Raw genomic sequence first — 20567 nt, 5'->3', positions numbered from 1 at the left:
ATGCGGAATACCTGGCTCGATCCCTGGGTTAGGACGATCCCCTGGAGGAGGGCATGGCAATCTATTCCAGTACCCTTGCCTGTAGAATCCCCATGGGCTGGAGCCTGCCAGGCTCCTCTGTCCACGGGGGTCACAAAGGGTCAGACATGACTGAGCAACTAAACACAGCACAGCACACCATATTCTTCCCCTGGCCTATTTTCTCACTTAAGGACAGCACTACATTCTGTCCTCTACCCATAGTTTTCCATCCTTTTCTTGTTTGTTCTTACTCCAGATCTTCACTGAGCTGGTTTTTTCCCTTCTCGGTTTAAACAGCCTCTTTATTGGGTCCTTCTTTACATCCCTCCTATAGATTTTGGGTAATTCACATAAATTTTTTGGGTTTCAGTCAAAATAAACATTACATTTACACTATGTTATAGTCTATTAAATGTGCAATAGTATTATGTCAAAAATACAAATCTTAATCAAAATAATTAATGCTAAAAAATGTTAACCATTATCTGACAGTGGTAGAGTTGCCCAGTGACCTAAAGTGAAGTGCAATAAAATGACGTATGCCTAAAAGATCTTTGCGGAGTTATTCAATGTTCACTTTCTTAATTAGAAAGTAATCTCCACGAGGTTAGGCATTCTGTCTGTTTTGTCGATGCCGTATCCCCGATTCTGTAGCAGTGCTTGCCTGGAACATGGTATGGTATGGGAAGTCACTTCAGTCGTGTCCGACTCTGTGAGACCAGATAGACAGCAGCCCACCAGGTTCCGCCGTCGCTGGGATTCTCCAGGCAAGAACACTGGAGTGGGTTGCCATTTCCTTCTCCAATGCATGAAAGTGAAAAGTGAAAGTGAAGTAGCTCAGTCGTGTCCGACTCCTAGCGACCCCATGGACTGCAGCCCACCAGGCTCCTCTATCCATAGGATTTTCCAGGCAAGAGTACCGGAGTGGGTTGCCATTGCCTTCTCCGTGCCTGGAACATAGGTGGACTTTAATTAATTGCGGTTGAATGAGTGAGTTTTCAAACAAGGGTTATACACAGAAGAGTTGACTCATTGGAAAAGACCCTGATGCTGGGAGGGATTGGGGGCAGGAGGAGAAGGGGACGACAGAGGATGAGATGGCTGGATGGCATCGCCGACTCGATGGACTTCAGTTTGAGTAAACTCAGGGAGTTGGTGATGGACAGGGAGCCCTGGCGTGCTGTGATTCATAGGGTCGCAAAGAGTCGGACACCACAGAGCGACTAAACTGAACTGAACTGACTGATATACAGAAGAGGAAGAGCAAAATAAGGAATAAAAAGTCCATGTCTGTATTTAAATAACTTTTTTTTTTTAAGTGCCTATAAGATTTTGCATGAGTAGTTGGGTGAGGGCAACCGCACACAACCCAAACCAAGCCTTTTTCTCGCCTTTCCATGCCCAAGGCAGCATCGCGCCTGCGCAGACTCTACTGCCCCACCCCTCTAATCAAGGGGGACGGGGCTAGCCGGACTTCTGCTTGGGCGCGCGAAGATGACATCACTCGGCGTGTGCCCGGGTAGCCCGTGGTAGCACCCAGTCTGAGGAAGTGGAGACCCGCGGGCAGGCGGCTGAGACAGGTAACCTGTTCGCTCCCTGTTGGGTCCCTGCCTTCATCTCCAACGGCACCGGGATGGCGGCGGGGCCGGCAGCGTCCCGTTTTGAAGGCGGCTGGGAGCCCGCCTCTGCTCTCATTTTTCTTAATCAGTGGGGTGCCCATTCCGTCTGTCCTCCCAGAATCCGGAGGCTGAACCCGTTCTGGGGACTGGCCTGAGCTTGCCACTTCTCTCCGCCTCCGCTCTCGGCGTGGCGATGGGCTCCGACGATCCTCTCTCCGGTGGCACAGACGTTTCCTCAGACTGCAGCTGCCACCGCCTTCCTCAGCTGTCTCCAGGCCCACCTCACCCGCTTCTCTCCGCTCCTACCCCCTATATAGGGCTTATCTCCAGTCTTGTTTACGGAGACAGAACGGCTTCCGATTCTGTTCATTTCCTCTTGCAGCGACACCCAGCCATCTCCCCTCGGATCCTTACTGAGAGCACCAAGTTTTGAGTTTTTGTGTCCCTATAGAGCATTCGTTCCCTGTCAGTAAGGAGTTCTGTTCATTAAAGCATGTATAATATTTGTTGGGTAAGGGGGTGGCGCAGTAATGTGAAAATTTATTGCAGCAATAAATGATCTACATGGCATCCAATCAGCTGTCAAGATAGATGAAACAGCATTTCACTAAAATGCTCCTATCCCTGGTTTTGTTTTTGTTTTTTTTGGTTTTCAAGCAAAGATGACAGTTACCCTCACAAAAGTAGCTGTCAAAATAAATAAGCAACAGTACCTAACTGGAAATGTTTAGACTGCCCCCAATATAATAGAATTTCGTATTTTTGATACGGGAATACAGGTTATTACAAAAGCAACCAGAGTTGACATAGAGGAGAAACAGGAGTCCGACTTTTTTTGTGTCTCATTGATGGTTTTTTTTTTGTATTTTCTTGTACTTTTAGTATGTCAAGTTTTTGAATAGGGCATATGGTACTTACTGTCTTTCTGAGATGCCTATGATGACTTGATAATTGGTAAGGATTAGTTTCTTATATTTGGGGAACAGGTAGAAAAAGGTTAGAGAATAATAGTAGTCGCTCATGTTGACCATCTGCTATATCACAGCGACTGTGTTCAGCACTTTGCATGTGTTTTTTCCTGAGCTCACACAAGAACCTTGTGAGTTAGGAATTAGTATCCTCAACTTATACAAATGAAAAGTTTGGCCCAGTTATGTGAAAATAACTTGCCAAAAATTAACAGTAACTATACTGGTGGAGACAAGCTTGAAGTTCAGGTCTATGTATGACTTGAAAGCCTGTACTTTAAAAAAAATTATAATTGTACTATGATAAAGTTCTAGGCTTTTTACAATAATAATGCATAATTCTGTGAGCTTATTCACTCATCTATCCAAATGATTTGACATTTTCTAATATCTTTAGTATTAAGTTCTCATATACCTAGAATCAAAACCCCTGAAAAGTTTAGTTTATTTATGATCCCCATACACACACACACACACTTTTCTTTAAGAATGGGGTAATTGGCAAATAAGATTGCTGAGGACCTTTCTGTTTGGAACTCTTGCAGAATAAGTAATTTTGGACAGTTGAAATTTTTACCTCTTTAGAAATAAAAATCGTACTGACTGTTTTCGATGGAAAATTTTTGAATGCACTAAATAATTCTTTGCCTTCTTAAACAGTAAGTATGCTGAACATATTTTAACTTTGCCTTATGTCTCAGAGCAGTCATTATGAATTTCATTTATTGTTATGTTGTGATTTGGTGATTTTTGTTATATTTGACCACTCAAACTGCTTTGCATTTTGAGTTTTCCTGTACTTTTTGTAGTCCATTCCTTAGGATCAGCAAGAAATTGTAAACCATAGCAATTAAAAATAAGGCCCCAGAAACCATACTTCCAGTATTCCAGTTCTTGCTGTGTCACTTACTAGTAGGACAGTGAGCCCAGACAAGATAGTTGACCTCCTCACTTGTAAAATGGGAATAATAAGAATACTTGTTGTCTGAGATTGTTGTTAGGGTAATATGAGTTAGTAGTACATATAAAGAGGTTATAGGACACCAGGCATACTGTAAGAGCCATATAAATGTTTGCTAATATTAGTTGGATTTTGGCCTTTGATTCCTTGAGTATTTTATTATAGTTCTCTGAAAAACATTTTTTTTTTTAGTTTAGGTATAGTAGATTTACAGTGTTGTGTTAGTTTTGAGTGTACAGCGAATGGATTCAGTTATATATATATATATACATATATATATATTCTTTTTCAGATTATTTTTCTGTTATAGATTATTACAGAACATTGAATATAGTTCCTTGTCCTTGTTTATTTGTTTTATATGTAGTAGTGTGTATTTGTTAATCTCAAACTCCTAATTTGTCCATCCCCCCACTTTCCTCTTTGGTAACCATAAATTTGTTTTCTGTGTCTGTGAGCCTATATCTGTTTTGTGAATAAGTTTATTTGTATTGTATTTTTAGTTTCCACAAATGATATTATATGGCATTTGTCTTTCTCTGTCTGACCTCTTTCACCTAGTATGGTAATTCCTAGGACCATCCATATTGCTGCAAATGGCATGATTTCATTCTTTTGTATGACTGAGTAATATTCCATTGTATGAATATATGTATATATACATATGTATACATATATACACATATACATACATGTATGTATACATATATACACATACATATATATACACACACATATACATATGTGTATACATATATATATACACACACCATATCTTCTTTATCAATTCATCTGTTGATGAACCATTAGGTTGCTTTCATATCTTGGGTATTGTAAGTGATGCTGCTGTGAACATTGGGGTTCTGTATGTATCTTTTTAAATTAGAGTTTTTGCCCAGGAGTGGGATTGCAGGATCACATGGTAATTCTATTTTTAAGTTTTTAAGGGACCTCCATACTGTTCTCCATAGTGGCTGCACCAGTTTATATTCCTAGAACAATGTAGGAGGGTTCCTTTTTCTCTGTACCCTTTCCAGCATTTATTATTTGTAGATATCTTAAAGATGGCCATTTTGACTGGCGTGAGGTGATACCTTATTGTAGTTTTGATTTGCATTTCTCTATGGAACTTGTTCAAACTCATGTCCATTGAGTCGATGATGCCATCCAACCATTTCATCCTGTTTCCACCTTATCCTTCTGCCTTCCATCTTTCCCAGCATCAGGGTCTTTTCCAATGAGAAATACTATTCTTTGAATAGTATTTTTTATTTTTTCAAACTTTAAACTTTTTCTTTTGTATTGGTGTATAGCCAGTTAACAATGTTGTGGTAGTTTCAGGTGAGCAGTGAAGGGACTCAACCATACATATACATGTATCCATTCTCCCCCAAACCTCCCTCCCATCCAGGCTGGTACATAACATTCCATGTGCTATGTAATATGTCCTTGTTGATTATCCATTTTGAATATAGTAGTGTGTATATGACCTACCCAAACTTCCTAACTATCTCTTCCCCATGACAACCATAAGTTCGTTTTCTAAGTCTGTGAGTCTTTTTCTGTTTTGTAAGTTCATTTGTATTATTTCTATTTAAATTCCATATGTAAGGGATGTCATACCATATTTCTCCTTCTCTGTCTGGCTTACTTCACTCAGTCTGACACTCCCTAGGTCCATCAATGTTGCTGCAAATAGCATTATTTCATTCTTTTGAATGGCTGAGTAATATTCAATTGTATATATGTACCACATCTTCTTTATCTGTTCTGTCAATGGACATTTAGTCTGCTTTCATGTCTTGACTGTTGTAAACAGTGCTGCAGTGAAGATTGGGGTGCATGTATCCTTTAAAATAATGGAGCTTTAATTTCTGTTTGAAATTAAAGTATTTGGGAAACATTTCACGGACGGAGGGACCTTGTATTCTATAGTCTGTGGGGTCACAAAGAGTCGGACACGAATGAGTGACTTCGCTTTCGCTTTTAGTGTTTTGAAGTATGGTTTAATTTAAATAGTTTCTACTCTTCAATTGAATATCAGTTGATTTACACTTCCATTTATGGTGCCCTACACAGGTATACTATTGCACTCATGTTATCATGCTTCTTTTTGAATAAGTACATCCTTATAAAACCACCATTATGTATTGGTCTCATATAAGGTATCTCCTCAGTATAGTTCTTCTTGCACCTTTCAAGGAGCTATAAAAAAAACTGACTGTATCAACACGGTGAAATAATGTTCCTTAAAAACTTTGCAAGGTATGTACCCATTTTCAGATGTGTGCTTTAAACCAAGACCAGCTAAGAGTTGATATTGCCTTCTTTGATGTCCATAGTTAGGAACTTGAACATAAATTATCTGTCCTTTATTTTAATACTATTAAGGCTGCTAATCATCTTAAAACTTCTTTTTGAAAATACAGGCTATATTTTTTAAAGTTTTCTTAAAGATGGTTAAATGTACATAGCATGAAATTTTTTAGTGTACAGTTGATTGGCATTAAGCACATACAGAGTGTTGTTTAATTATCATTGCTATCTATTTTCAGAAATTTTTATCTTTCCAAACAGAAATTCTATACCAGTTAAACAACAGCTCCTCATCCCCCTCACTTCCTACACCATCCTGCTTAGCTCCTGTTATTCTACTTTCTGTCTCTATGAATTTGCCTATTCTAGGTTCCTTGCACAGGTGGAACCATACACCATTTTTTCTTTTGTGTCTGGATTGGTTCATTTGGCATATTTGTAAGGTTTATCCAAGTTATAGCGTATATCAGAATTTCATTCCTTTTATAGCTGAATAATATTCCATTGTATTACCTACCACATGCTGTACTTTTGATGCATATTGAATTTCGTTTCTTTAAAAGTTTTAAAAATTTTCAATCTTTTAATTTATTTTATTTTTAACTTATTTAAACTGAAAAAAACAAAAGCAAAAATAGGTCACCCGTTTCTCTCATCTCCCACCTTGGTTACTGATTGATTCCACATGTAAGAGATCAGACAGTATTTTTTTCTGTCTGACTTATTTCACCTAGCATAATGCCCTCATGGGTCATCCACACTGTCACAAAGGGCAGGATTTTGTTCTTTCTTGTGACTGAATATTATTCCATTGTGTGTATATGCCATAATTTCTTTATCTGTTTACCCACTGATGGAAACTTAGGTTGCTTCCTTATTTTGGTTATTTTAAATAATGCTGCAGTGAACATGAGGGTGCTTATTCCCAGGTGGCATTAGTGGTAAAGAACCCATCTCCCAATACAGGAGACATAAGAGACTTGGGTTCAGTCCCTGGGTCGGGAAGATCCTCTGCAGGAGGGCTTGGCAACTCATTCCAATATTCTTGCCTGGAGAATCCCATGGACAGAGGAGCCTGACAGGCTACAGTCCATAGGGTCACAAAGAGTTGGACATGACTGAAGCAACTTAGCACGTATCTTTTTGAGTTGTGTTTTTATTTGTTTGGATAAATACCCATAAGTGGAATAGCTGGATCTTATGATAGTCTTATTATTTTTAATTTTTTGAGTAATCTCTATCCTATTTCCCATAGTGGCTGGACCAGTTCTCACTAATAGTGCACAGGGGTTCCCTTTTCTCTACATCCTTGCCCACATTTGCTTTTTTTAGCCTTTTTGAAAATAGGCCTTCTGATAGGTGTGAGATGATATCTCAGTGTGGTTTTGATTGGCATTTCCCTGATAATTAGTGATATCAAACACCTGATAATTAGTGATATCAAGTACCTGTTGGCCATCTGTATATCTTCTTTAGACAAATGGCTATTCAGATGCTCTATCCATTTTTCAATTGGATTTTGTTGTTACTGAGCTGTATGAATCCTTTATATATTTTGGATATCAGCCTTTTATCAGCTATATGATTTGCAATTATCTTCTCCCATTCAGTAGGTTGCCTTTTCATTTTGTTGATGGTTTCTTCACTTTGCAGAAATTTCTTAGTTTCACGTGCTCCAAATTGTTTATTTTTGCTTCTGTTGCTTTTGCTTTTGGTGTCAGATGCAAAAACTTATGACAAAGATTGATGTCAAGGAGCTTTGTTCATTCATTCATTCATTTATGTTAGTTGCTCAGTTGTGTCTGACTCTTTGTGACCCCATAGACTGTAGCCCGCCAGGCTCTTCTGTCCATGGGATTCTCCAAGCAAGAATACTGGAGTGGGTTGCCATGCCCTTCTGCAGGGGATCTTCCCAACCCAGGAATTGAACTCATGTCTCCTGCATTGCATGCAGATTCTTTACCATCTGAGCCACTAGGGAAGCCCCTGTCAAGGAGCTTATCACTTATATATTCTTTAGGAGTTTTATGACTTCAGATCTTACATTCAAGTCTCTAATCTGTCTTGAGTTGATTTTGTAGGTGTAAAATAGTGGTCAAGTTTCATTCTTTTGTATGTGGTTGTCCAATTTTCCCAACACCATTTGTTGAAGAAATTTTCTTTTCCTCATTGTATATTCTTGGCTCCTCTGTCTCCCATCCAAGTACTAACCAGGCCTGACCCTACTTAGCTTCTGAGATCAGATGAGATCTGGTGCATTCAGGGTGGTATGGCCGTAGACGCCTTTGTCATAAATTAATTAACCATACATGCATGGGTTTATTTTTAAGTTCTCTATTCTGTTCAGTTGATTATGTGTCTGTTTTGTGTGTGTGTGTGTGTGTGTGTGTGTGTGAATTATGCCTCTCATTTCCTGTGGTATGAACTTAACACTTGATGATTTGATTTAATTATGAGTTCATTGAGGATCAGGATTGGCGATACCAACTGAAATAACATTGTTATTGAACTTTGAACAAAATACTTTGTGACAGTGTTAAACTGGAGCTTGAGTATACATTATGTTGTTGTTGTTCAGTCGGTTCAGTCGCCAAGTCGCGTCCTACTCCTTGTGACCCCATGAAGTGCAGTACTCCAGGCTTCCCTATCCTTCTCTTTCTCCCAGTGTTTGCTCAAACTCATATGAGTTGGTGATGCCATCCAATCATCTCACCCTCTGTCTCCCCTCTCTCCTCCTGCCTTCAGTCTTCCCCAGCATCAGGGTCTTTTCCAATGAGTTGGTTCTTTCTATCAGGTGACCAAAGTATCGGAGCTTCAACTTCAGCATCAGTCCTTCCAGTGAATATTCAGGGTTGATTTTCTTTAGGATTGACTGGTTTGATCTCCTTGCAGTCCAAAGGACTCTCAAGAGCCTTCTATAAGAGTATACATTATAGTGTTGTTTTTCTTCTCACCTAATATTTAGTCAAAAATAGTAAGGAAAATATTAATCATAACTTGCTTAGTATTTCTATAGTGTCTATAGTATGCCAGGCATTGTTTCAAGCACTTTACCTATGAAGTAGGTACTATCATTGTTCTGTTTTGCTAAAGAAGAAACTGAGGCACAGAGAAATTAAATGAATTGTTAAAATTACAAGGCTGTTAGGTGGTGAAGTTTGCTCTCGAGTTGCTCTATCCTAAATTTTGAGCTGATCAACCATTAAGTCATTATCAACTTTGCAGTGTAAATTGTTTTGCCTACCACTCTTTCTCTATCCTCATCTTTTATATAATCTTTAAAACAGAACATTACTTTTGAGCTTAGTAGGAAATGGAAGAGCAACTGAATCCAAACTGTCAACTGTCAAAAGGATAACAGGTGCTTCTCATTTGAATGGGGTGATAGCATTTTAATGAAATTTAGACTGCATTTTCACAGCTTAGTTCATATTATCTTTTTCTAAGAGCCTTGTCTTTGAAAAGCAGATCCTAAAACTTTTTATGATCTCATATTGCATATATATTGTGTTGGTGTTTGACTTTAGATATTATACAATTCCCACACTGCTGTACTATGGGTAGAGAGCTTTTTATTCATAATGTTGTTATTGACTGTCACAGTGGTTTATAGTGCATTCATTTTATTGCTAACTCATTACTCTGTGTTGCTTGATTCCTGAAGAAATTGTTTTGAGATAGCATTTTTCTGTATATAATCAGTTACATTATACTTTTTTTCTTGGCTTTTGCTTACATTTTATTTCTTTGACACTTGGAATTGAAGGTTTTGGTTTTCTTTTTATCCTTTAATTTAGTCAGGATATGCTTGATATATTTTGGCATCAAAGAGGACAAATTAGCCTGTTTCTTTTGGCACCAATAATATCTTGCATATGTAACAAGTATGGTGCATATCTGGAGGTAGGAAGTGTCTGAGTACTGTCTGGTAGAAATAGAATTGTAGAATGAATGCTCAGGGCACAAAGGTCCTTAGATATATCTTTTTTACCTCTTTATTCAGCAGTTGGGAATCTGAAGCCTGAGATGATTGAATGATTTGCCTGTATTTATACAGTAATAGGGTTTTCCCAGTGCCTCAGTGATAAAGAAGCTACCTGCAATGCAGGAGACGCAGTTTTGATCCTTGGGATGGGAAGATCCCCTGGAGGAGGGCATGGCAGCCCACTCTAGTATTCTTGCCTAGAGAATTTACATGGACAGAGGAGCCTGGTAGCCACAGTCCATAGGGATGCAAAGAATCAGGCATGACTGAAGCTACTTAGCCACACACACATGCATACAGTATTAGAATCCATTTTTTAAACTGGTTTTTTTTTCCTAACTTAACAACTGATACATGTTCTGTGTTCTTTTGAATCATACCTCATTGTATTTGTGTAATATTCTTACTTGTAAAAGAAAGAAAAGTGAAAGAAAGTGAAAGTTGCTCAGTCGTGTTCGACTGTTTGCGACCCCATTGACTATACAGTCCATGGAATTCTGCAGGCCAGAATACTGGAGTAGGTTCCCTTCTCCAGGGGGCCTTCCTAACCCAGAGATCGAACCCAGGTCTCCGGTACTGCAGGTGGATTCTTTACCAGCTGAGCCAGGCACTCCCCAGTGTTTTACTCGTATACCCTTAATTTTGACTTTTCTTTTAATAATGTGTCTGGGTGAGAGATAATGACCTGAATTGGACAGGCTGTAGAGAATGAACTAACATGATGGATCCAAGAGATACTTAGATTAAATTGATAGAACTTGGCAATTGTTTATGTGTAGGTGAGAGTAAGAAATGTAGGGTGATCTCTAGGATTCTAGGGTGGGTAACCGAGTAGATGGTGATGTCATTCACTAAGAAAACAGAGAAGAAATCAGGGCTGGATGTATGACTTGAAGTTACTAGAGCATGCATTGCACAAAGGAGAAAGGTGGAAGCCAGAACTACAGGAGACACCAACTTCTAGGAGGTGGGAAAAGGAAAGACCACAGAGGAGAGAATGGTATTGCAAACACTAAAACAGGAGGACATTTTAAGGAGGGTGCGGTAATTTGTGTTAATGCTCCAAAATTAAGGGCTGAAAGAACCCACTGAAATTGATACAGGAAGTCATTTGTCTCCACTGTGGAGTTTGGTGGCATGGTAGGAATGTGAGCAGGGAGTAGTAGACTGAAAGGGAGATAGAATAATAGGGACAGGACTGAAGCCAGTTCTTTTAAGGAATTTGGCTGTGAGAAGAGAGAGATATGGAAGGAAAAGTGTTTGTTTATTTGTACATTTTCCCCCTAAGAAAGGATAGAAATAATCACTTATTTCTCAAGTGAAAGGGCTGGGAAAGAGGATGGAGTTGAGGTAGATGATTTAGGGAGTTAGGTAATTGTTGTAGTAGGGTCAAGGAGGAGACCAGCATGATATGGTATCCAGTGTTTGCTGGAACAGGATGGACACTTCTTCCATTTTCCTAAGAGGATGGGGAGAAGGACAGGGATAGATGTAAATAATTCCCCCATAGGATAGGGAAGAAATATGTGGAAATTCTTGTCTGTTGTTGTTCAGTTGCTCAGTCATGTACACTGTTTGTGACCTGATGGACTGCAGCATGCAAGGTTTCCCCGTCCTTCACTGTCTCCCAGAGTTTCCTCAAACTAGTGTCTGTTGAGTCAATGATGCCATTCAGCCATCGCATCCTTTGTCACCCCCTTCTCTTCCTGCCCTCAATCTTTCCCAGCATCAGGGTCTTTTCCAGTGAGTCAGCTCTTCACATCAGGTGGCCAAAGTATCAGAGCTTCAGCATCAGTGCTTCCAACAAATATTCAGGGTTGATTTCCTTTAGGGTTGAGTGGTTTGTTCGAGAGTTTCAAGAGTCTTGAGGGTTTCTCAAGAGTCTTCTCTAGCACCACAGTTCGAAAGCCTCAGTTCTTCAGTGCTCAGCCTTCTTTAGTGTCCAACTCTCACATCCATACATGCCTACTGGAAAAACAATAGCTCTGACCATATGGAACTTTGTTGACAAAGTGATGTCTCCATTTTTTAGTACTCTGTCTAGGTTTGTCATAGCCTTTCTTCCAAGGAGCAAGCATCTTTTGATTTTGTGGTGGTAGTCACCATCTGCAGTGATTTTGGAGCCCAAGAAAATAGAGTCTGTCACTATTTCCATTGTTTCCCCATCTATTTGCCATGAAGTGATGCGACCAGATGCCATGATCTTAGTTTTTTGAGTGTTGAGTTTTAAGCCAGCTTTTCACTCTCCTCTTTCACTTTCAGTGAGAGGCTCTTTAGTTCCTCTTCACTTCCTGCTATAAGGGTGGTATCATCTGCATATCTGAGGCTATTAATATTTTTCCTGGCAATCTTGATTCCAGCTTGAGCTTCATCTAGCCCGGCATATCGCATGATGTACTCTGCATAGAAATTAAATAAGCAGGGTGACAGTATACAGCCTTGACATACTCCTTTCCCAATTTGGAATCAGTCCATTGTTCCATGTCCAGTTCTAACTGTTGCTTCTTGACCAGTGTACACGTTCCTTAGGAAGCAGGTAAGGTGATCTGGTATTCCTATTTCTTTAAGAATATTCCACAGGTTGGTGATCCATGCAAAGGCTTTAGCGTAGTCAACGAAGCCAAGTAGATGTTTTTTTCTGAAATTCCCATGCTTTTTCTATGATTCAGTGGTTGTTGGCAATTTGATCTCTGGTTTCTCTGCCTTTTCTAAATCCAGTCTGTACATCTGGAAGTTCTTGGTTCAGGTACTGTTGAAGCCTAGCTTGAAGCCTAGCCTTTGAGCATTACCTTGCTACCATGTGAAATGAGTGCAATTGTGTGGTAGTTTGACCATTCTTTGGCACTTCCTCTTTGGGATTGGAATGAAAACTGACTTTTTGCAATTCTGTGGCCACTGATGAGTTTTCCAAATTCGCTGACATATTGAGTGCAGCACTTTAGCAGCATCATCTTTTAGGATTTGTAATAGCTTAGCTGGAATTCCATCACCTCTACTAACTCTGTTACTAGGAATGCTTCCTAAGGCTCACTTGACTTCACACTCCAGGATGTCTGGCTCTAGGTGGGTGATCACACCATTTTGATTATCTGGGTCATTAAGATATTCTTTGTATATTTCTGTGTATTCTTGCCACCTCTTCTTAATATCTTCTGCTTCTGTTAGATCCATACTGTTTCTGTCCTTTATTGTGCCCATCTTTGCATGACATGTTCCCTTGGTATCTCTAATTTTCTTGCAAAGATCTCTTGTCTTCCCCATTCTATTGTTTTCCTCTATTTCTTTCACTGAGGAAGGCTTTCTTATCTCTCCTTGCTATTCTTTGGAACTCTGCATTCAGATGAGTGTATCTTTCCTTTCCTCCTCCATTTTTCGTTTTCCTTAGTGAAACAGCTGAAGTTGTTGATATTGAGTGTTTGATTTGGAGGAGAATGAGGGATTGATGGGACAGATAGAGTTTAAAATAGTCATAGAAGGAAAAAAGTGAGTGAAGAGGTAACTAGAGAGAGATAAGAAGGACTGCCTGCCTGCTAATGCTGAGCATTTTGCTGTGGTTGAATCTCAGTACATAGTGTCAGCTACTTTTATGATTATGTAACATGTTTGTTTTGCTTTTGTTGAGCTCAGTGCACCAAGTTTAGAAGTAGAAAATTTTGAGGATTTAATTGGTTGAGGGTTATGTTTTTATAAAACAAGTGTGTCAGAAGAATGAAAAGGCAAGAGAATTGGGGTTAAAATGTTCTAAGAATGATTGAGGAAATGGACCAGTTATCTAAAGAGGACCACAGAGCAGGGATTCTCAACTTTAGAAACATAATTTTCCGTTGTAGGGGCTGTCTTGTGCGTTGTGGGGTGGTCAGCATCCCTGACATCTACTTACTAGATGCCAGTAACAGCCCCCTCCAGTTGTGACAACTAAGTGTCTCCAAACATTGTCAGTTGCCCTCTGAGGGGCAAAATCACCTCCAATTGGAACCACTACCTTACAGTCAGAGGAGCAGATGGATTGGAAATACTCAGACGGCTGAGGGACTGACTTTGCTGACAAAGGTCTGTCTAGTCAAAGCTATGGTTTTTTCCAGTAGTTATGTATGGATGTGAGAGTTGGACCATAAAAAAAGCTGTGCACTGAAGATTTGATGCTTTTGAACTATGGTGTTGGAGAAGACTCTTGAGAGTCCCTTGGACTGCAAGGAGATCCAACCAGTCCATCCTAAAGGAAATCAGTCCTGGGTATTCATTGGAAGGATTGAAGTTGAAGCTGAAATGCCAATACTTTGGCCACCTGATGTGAAGAACTGACTCATTTGAAAAGACCCTGATGTTGGGAAAAATTGAAGACAGCAGGAAAAGGGGATGACAGAGCATGAGATGGTTGGATGGCATCACTGACTTGATGGACATGAGTTTGAGCAGGCTTAGGGAGTTAGTGATGGACAGGGAGGCCTGGTGTGCTGCAGTCCATGGCGTCACAGAGAGTTGAACATGACTGAGTGACTGAACTGAACTTAACTGAGGGACTGAGGTCTCAATGTAATAAGTAAAAGAATTGGCAAGTAAGCTAGAGAAGCAGTAGGGAGAATAGGAGGTCGTGTTTTGAGATAAAATTATGGAAATTATGTATTTCAGAGATAGAGCTATTCCAAATAATAAAAATTTCAAGAATGGACTATTGGTTTGCTGAGTGCAGTGAAGGTGAAGATTGTTGGCACTGAGTAGGTAATTTTGGGAGAGAGAATGTAGTCAGAGCAGGTTGGAAAAGCAGCCATAAGACAGCCTGAGAGTTTCTGAAATAAGATCAGAATTAAGATTTTCTAGATGTTTGTTTTCTTACTCTATCCAATAAGTGTTACTCAGGTCTTTTTCTAACATTGTCAGTTTCCTAACCTTGTACCTCCGTGCTGCAGTGCTTTAAAAAGTCACTGAGGGGGACACTTCCGTGCTGGCCCAGTGGTTTAGAATCCACCTGCCAATGTGGGGGCCCCAGATTCTATCCCTCGTTTGGGAACTAAGATCCCACATGCCAAGGGGCAACTAAGCCCGTGTGCCACAACTACTGAAGCTCACGTGCCCTAGAGCCTGCGCTCTGAAACAGGAGAAGCCACTGCAGTGAGAGGCCTGCGTACCACAAGCTAGAGAGTAGCTCCCAGTCTCCACGAGTAGAAAAAGCTCATAGGCAGCGTTGAAGTCCCTGTGTGGTGCAACCAAGATCCAGCACAGCCATAATAAATGAGTAAATGAGTCATGGCCACCTGATGTAAAGAGCTGACTCATTTGAAAAGACCCTGATGCTGGGAAAGATTGAGGGCAGGAGGAGAAGAGGATGATGGAGGATGAGATGGTTGGATGGCATCACTGACTGTATGGACATGAGTTTGAGTAAACTCCGGGAGTTGGTGATGGACAGGGAGGCCTGGTGTGCTGTGGTTCATGGTGTTGCAAAGAGTCGGACACGACTGAGCGACTGAACTGAACTGAACTGAACTTATGGTGTACTTCCCTGACAGTCCAGTGGTTAAGACATCACTTCCAATGCAAGGGGTGTGGGTTCAATTCCTGGCCAGGGAGCTAAGATCCCCACATGGCTTGTGGTAAAAAAAAAAAAAAACAGAAAACAGAAACAATATTTTAACAAATTCAATAAAGACTTTAAAAATGATCCACATAAAAATAATCTTTAAAAATAAGTAAATAAAATAAAAAGTCATGGAATTCATCCAGCTTATTTATTTTTGCAGTGTTTTTTAGATGAGTAGTTCCTTTTTGTTTGTTTTTCAGTATTTCCTGATCTGATTTTGTGATCATTTACCTCTAAGTATACCACTTTTCAAACAGCTCTTGGTTCTGTGCTATGTGACTGAATTTCAGGACATTTCTTTTGTGTTTGAACATCTCAGTCTTTGTCTGAAGTAATGTCAACTTATCCTTAAATCTTGCAGCCTCTTAGAAGTGTCCTTTCCCCCTTTCTTCTCCCACTTGCTCTTTATTGTTTCATGTTTATTTAGAGCATATAATTATGTATGTATAATGTTGATTGAGAGATAATTACAGTGGTCTCAGTAAGCAAAATAAAAATTCTAATAGAATATGCCTTTAAATATGCTTTTTTCTGTTTGATAAATCCAGACCTCAGTGGAATTTGTATTTTTGCCTTATCTTAATGAATTTATCCTACATTATTCATCAAGAATGACTACTAACACCTGTTTTACAAAGTATTAAAAAAATATATATTATCAATGGATATAAGTAGACAGGCTTTCTTATTGTAAGTGTTGTCATTGCAAAATAAGAAGTAAGTAGGTGACATTAAAAGCCTTGACCTTTTGATTGGAATATTTAGTCCATTTACATTTCAAGTATTTTTTAATTAAAGTATAGTTAATTTGTAATGCTATGTTTATTTCAAGTATACAGCAAAGTGATTCTTTTTATGACTAGTATTATACACACACACACATACACACACACCTACATATACCACATCTTCTTTATCTATTTATCTATCAATGGACATTTATGCTACTTCCATATCTTGACTGTTGTAAATAGTGCTACTATTAGTAGCACTATTAGTCTTTGGGTGCACATATCTTTTCAGTTGAGAGTTTTCTTGAAATATATGCCCAGGAATGGTATTGCTATATATGGTAAGTCTATTTTTAATTTTTAAGGAACCTCCATACTCTCCATAGTGGCTGTACATTTTACATTTCCTCTAGCAGTGTAGGAGTGTTCTCTTTTCTCCACACACTCTGTAGCATTTATTATTTTTAGACTTTTTAAAATGATGGCCATTCTGACTAATGTGAGATGATACCTCATTGTAGTTTTGATTTGCATTTTTCTAATAATGAGCATCTTTTCACATGCCTGTTGGCCATCTGTATGTCTTCTTTGGAGAAATGTCTATTTAGGTTTTCTGCTCATTGTGTGATTGGGTGTTTGATATTACACTGTATGGGCTGTTCATATATTTTGAAAATTAATCCCTTATTGGGATTCCCTGGTGGCTCAGATGGTAAAGAGTCTGCCTGCAATGCGGGAGACCCAGGTTCAGTCCCTGAGTTGGGAAGATCCCCTGGAAAAGGAAATAGCAGCCCACTCCAGTATTCTTGCCTGGAAAATCTCATGGATGGAGGAGCCTGGTGGGCTACAGTCCATAGGGTTGCAAAGAGTCGGACATGACTTCACTTCAGTCCCTTTTTGGTAGCATTATTTGCAAATATTTCCCCCCAATTTGTAAGTTATCTTTTTGGTATGTTTATGGTTTCCTTTGCAGTGCAAAAGCTTTTTAGTTTAATTAGGCCCCATTTGTTTAATTTTGTTTTTTATTTCCATTATGCTAGGAGATGGACCCAAAAATTATGTCTGGAATTTGTCAAAAAATGTTCTACCTGTGTTTTCCTCTAGGATTTTATAATATCTGGTTTTACATTTTGGTCTTTAATCCATTTTGAGTTTATTTTTGTGTATGGTGCTGAAGAATGTTCTAATTTCATTCTTTTTTCATGTAGCTGCCCTGTTTCCTCAGCATCACTTATTGAAGAGACTATCTTTTCTCCATTTATGTTCTTGTCTCCTTTGGTGTAGATTAATTGACCATAAGTGTGTGGGTTTATTTCTGGGATTTCTGTCCTGTTCCATTGGTGTATGTGTTTGTTTTTGTGCCAGTATCATTCTGTTTTGATTACTGTAGCTTTGTATTATAATCTGAAGTGTGATTCCTCCGGCTCCGTTCTCTTTTCTCAAGATTGTTTTGGCTATTTAGGGTCTTTTGTATTTTCATATAAGTGTAAAAATTTTTTGTTCTCGTTCTGTGAAAAATGCCATTCGTAATTTAACAAGGATTGCATTAAACCTGTAAATTGCCTTGGCTAGTATGGTCATTTTAACAGTATTGATTCTTCCAATCCAAGAACATGGTATATCTTTCCATGTTTGTGTCATCTTCAGTTTCTTTCCTCACCATCTAAAGTTTTCAGAGTACAAGTTTTTTGCCTCCCTAGGTAGATTTATTTCTAGGTATCTTATTCCTTTTGATGCAATAGTAAATAGGATTGTTTACTTAGTTTCTCCTTCTGATAGTTGTTAGTATACAGAAATGTAACAGATTTCTGTATGTTAATTTTATATCCTGCAACTTTACCAAATTCATAGATGAGCTCTAGTAGTTTTCTGGTGCTATCTTTAGGATTTTCTGTGAATAGTATCATGTCATCTGCAAGCAGTGACAATTTTACTTCTTCTTTTTCAATTTGGATTCCTTTTGTTTCTTTTCCTTTTCCAATTGCTGTGGCTAGGACTTTTAATACTATGTTGAATAAAAGTGGGGTGAGTGGGCATCCTTGTTTTGTTCCTGATCTTAGAGGAAATGCTTTCAGCTTTTCACTGTTGAGTATCATGTTATCTGTGGGTTTGTCATATATGTCGTTTATTATGTTGAAGTATGTTCCCTCTGTGCCCAACTTTCTGAAGTTTTTATTATAAATGATATTTGATCTTATCAAAAGCTTTTTCTGCATCTATTGAGATGATCATATGGTTTTTACTTTTCAATTTGTTAAACTGGTACTATGTTGATTAATTTGCAAATATTAAAAAAAATCCTTGCATCTGAGATAAATCCCACTTGGTCATAGTGTATGATCCTTTTAATGTATTTATTGTTGGAGTCAGTTTGCTAGTATTTTGTTGAGGGTTTTTGATAATTTGAACAGTTATCAACAGATATGTACTTTTAGTATTTTGTTAATTATTTTCTTTTTGCTTTTGTAGTTTTGTTGTTATTGTTCATTTCTTCTGTTGTTTTTTTGTGATTTTATGACTATTATTAGTGTTATATTTGGATTCTTGTTCCTTTTTTGTGTATATATTCATTAGAGGTTTTTGGTTTGTGATTAACATGAGGTTCATATATAACAACACATATATCTATGTCTATATCTTTATCTATCTATATATATATATATATATTTGTTGATGATCTCTTAAATTTAAGTGCATTTTAACCATCCTACATTTTTGCTCATTCCCCTGACCAAGTTTAATGTTTTTGATGTTACATTTTTATATTTTTTGTTTCACATATTTCTTAACTACTTGTTGTGAATATAGGTGATTTTACTACTTTTGTCTTTTAACCTTCCTACTAGCTTTATATGTAGTCTGTTTACTACTTTTGCTGTATGTTTCCCTTTACTCATGAGATTTCCCCTTTTATAATTTGTGATCATATTTCTAGTTGTGGTCTTTTCTTTTCCACTTAGAAAAGACCCTATAACTTTTCTTGTAAATCTGCTTTAGTGGTACTGAACTCTTCCAGCTTTTTTGTATCTGTAAAACTCTCTCCTTCAAATCTGAATGATTACCTTGCTGGGTAGAGTATTCTTGGTTTTAGTTTTTTCCCCTTTCATCACTTTGAATGTACCTTGCCACTCTCTTCTGGCCTAGAAAAGTTTCTTCTGAAAAGTCAGCTGATAGTCTTGTAGGAGCTTCCTTGTACATAAGTAGTTGCTTTTTTTATTGCTGCTTTTAAAATTCTCTAATTTTTGCCATTGTATGTATAATGGACCTCTTTGGGTTTATCTGGTTTAAGTTGCTTGTCTGTTTCTTTCCGTAGGTTAAGGAAGTTTTCAGCTATTACTTCTTCAAATAAGTTCTCTGCTGATTTCTCTCTTTTTCTTCTGGAACCCTTACAATATGAATGTTAGTATGCTTGACATTTTCCCAATGGTCAGTTAAACTGTCCTCATTTTTAAAGTTCTTTTTTTTGTTCAACATGGTTCATTTTCACTACTCTGTCTTCTAGATTGCTAATCCATTTCTCGGTATCATCGAATCTGTTGTTGATTGCTAATGTATTTTTTATTTCAGTTGTTGTATTCTTCAGCTTTGTTTGGTTCTTCCTTATATTTTCTAACTCTGTTGAAGTTCTCACAGTGTTCATCCATTCTTCTCCTGACCTCATTGAGCACCTTTACGATCATTACCTTGAACTCATTTTGGGTAGATTGCTTATCTCCACTTTTTTCCCTCAGGTTATGTCTTCTTTCTTTACTTGGAACACATATTTGTCACCTTGTTTTGCCCAGCTCTGTTGTTTATGTCTATGTGTTAGATAGTTCAGTTATGCCTCCTGATCTTGGGGAAGTGGCCTCAGTGTGGGAGACACCCTATGGGATCCAGAAGTGCACTCCCCTCTGGTCACCAGAGCTGTGTGCTCTTGGAGTGCCCCTGTGTGAGCTGGGCATGCCCTTCTGCTGTGGTGAGGCAGACTGCTGTGAGCAGCCTGGTAGGCACATCCACCTCCTGTGGTGGCTGCAGGTCTGCTGGAGGCTGGGTAGGCTTCTGATGTGGTTGGCTGCTCAGAGGTTGGAGGGGGAGGGTGGTGTGAGTCTGTTGCTGACCTGCTAGAGAGCAGGACCAGGTCACCATGTGGCTATCCACATGGCAGAGGGATGTGATACAAATTATTTTTCATGGAAGCTGATCTATTTGATATATTTGGTTGCCCAAGAAGTTCATTCAAGTTTACCTGTAAGCACTTACAGAAAACCCTGAATGAACTTTTTGGCCAACCCAAAGCATAAAAATCACTTTCTAGCAAGGAATAGCCTATAATAGTTAAATCCTCTGCTGGTCATTAACAATATTTTATGACCTTGTTTCCATACTTAAGTATGGGAATTTCTAAG

General features: G+C 38.6%; 1 protein-coding gene across 9 annotated transcripts in view; it reads left to right on the top strand.

Moving 5' to 3' along the window:
* The first annotated feature begins 1476 nt into the window (after positions 1–1476).
* The window catches only part of AOPEP (aminopeptidase O (putative)), a 392900-nt gene continuing 373809 nt past the window's right edge, over positions 1477–20567 (top strand). For 3 of the 9 annotated variants that reach the window (XR_011484979.1, XM_070459522.1, XM_070459521.1), the window contains exon 1: positions 1477–1601. The gene's annotated coding sequence lies outside the window, so the exon portion shown is untranslated. The remainder of the gene's footprint in view (positions 1602–20567) is intronic. The other 6 variants (XR_011484978.1, XM_070459515.1, XM_070459519.1 and 3 more) reach the window with 5 other exon arrangements.

The sequence above is a fragment of the Odocoileus virginianus genome, chromosome 31 (genome assembly GCF_023699985.2).
Source record: "Odocoileus virginianus isolate 20LAN1187 ecotype Illinois chromosome 31, Ovbor_1.2, whole genome shotgun sequence".
NCBI lineage: Eukaryota > Metazoa > Chordata > Mammalia > Artiodactyla > Cervidae > Odocoileus > Odocoileus virginianus.
The sequence above is the reverse complement of the archived record's forward strand: the minus strand, read 5'-3'. Positions and strand labels throughout refer to the sequence as shown.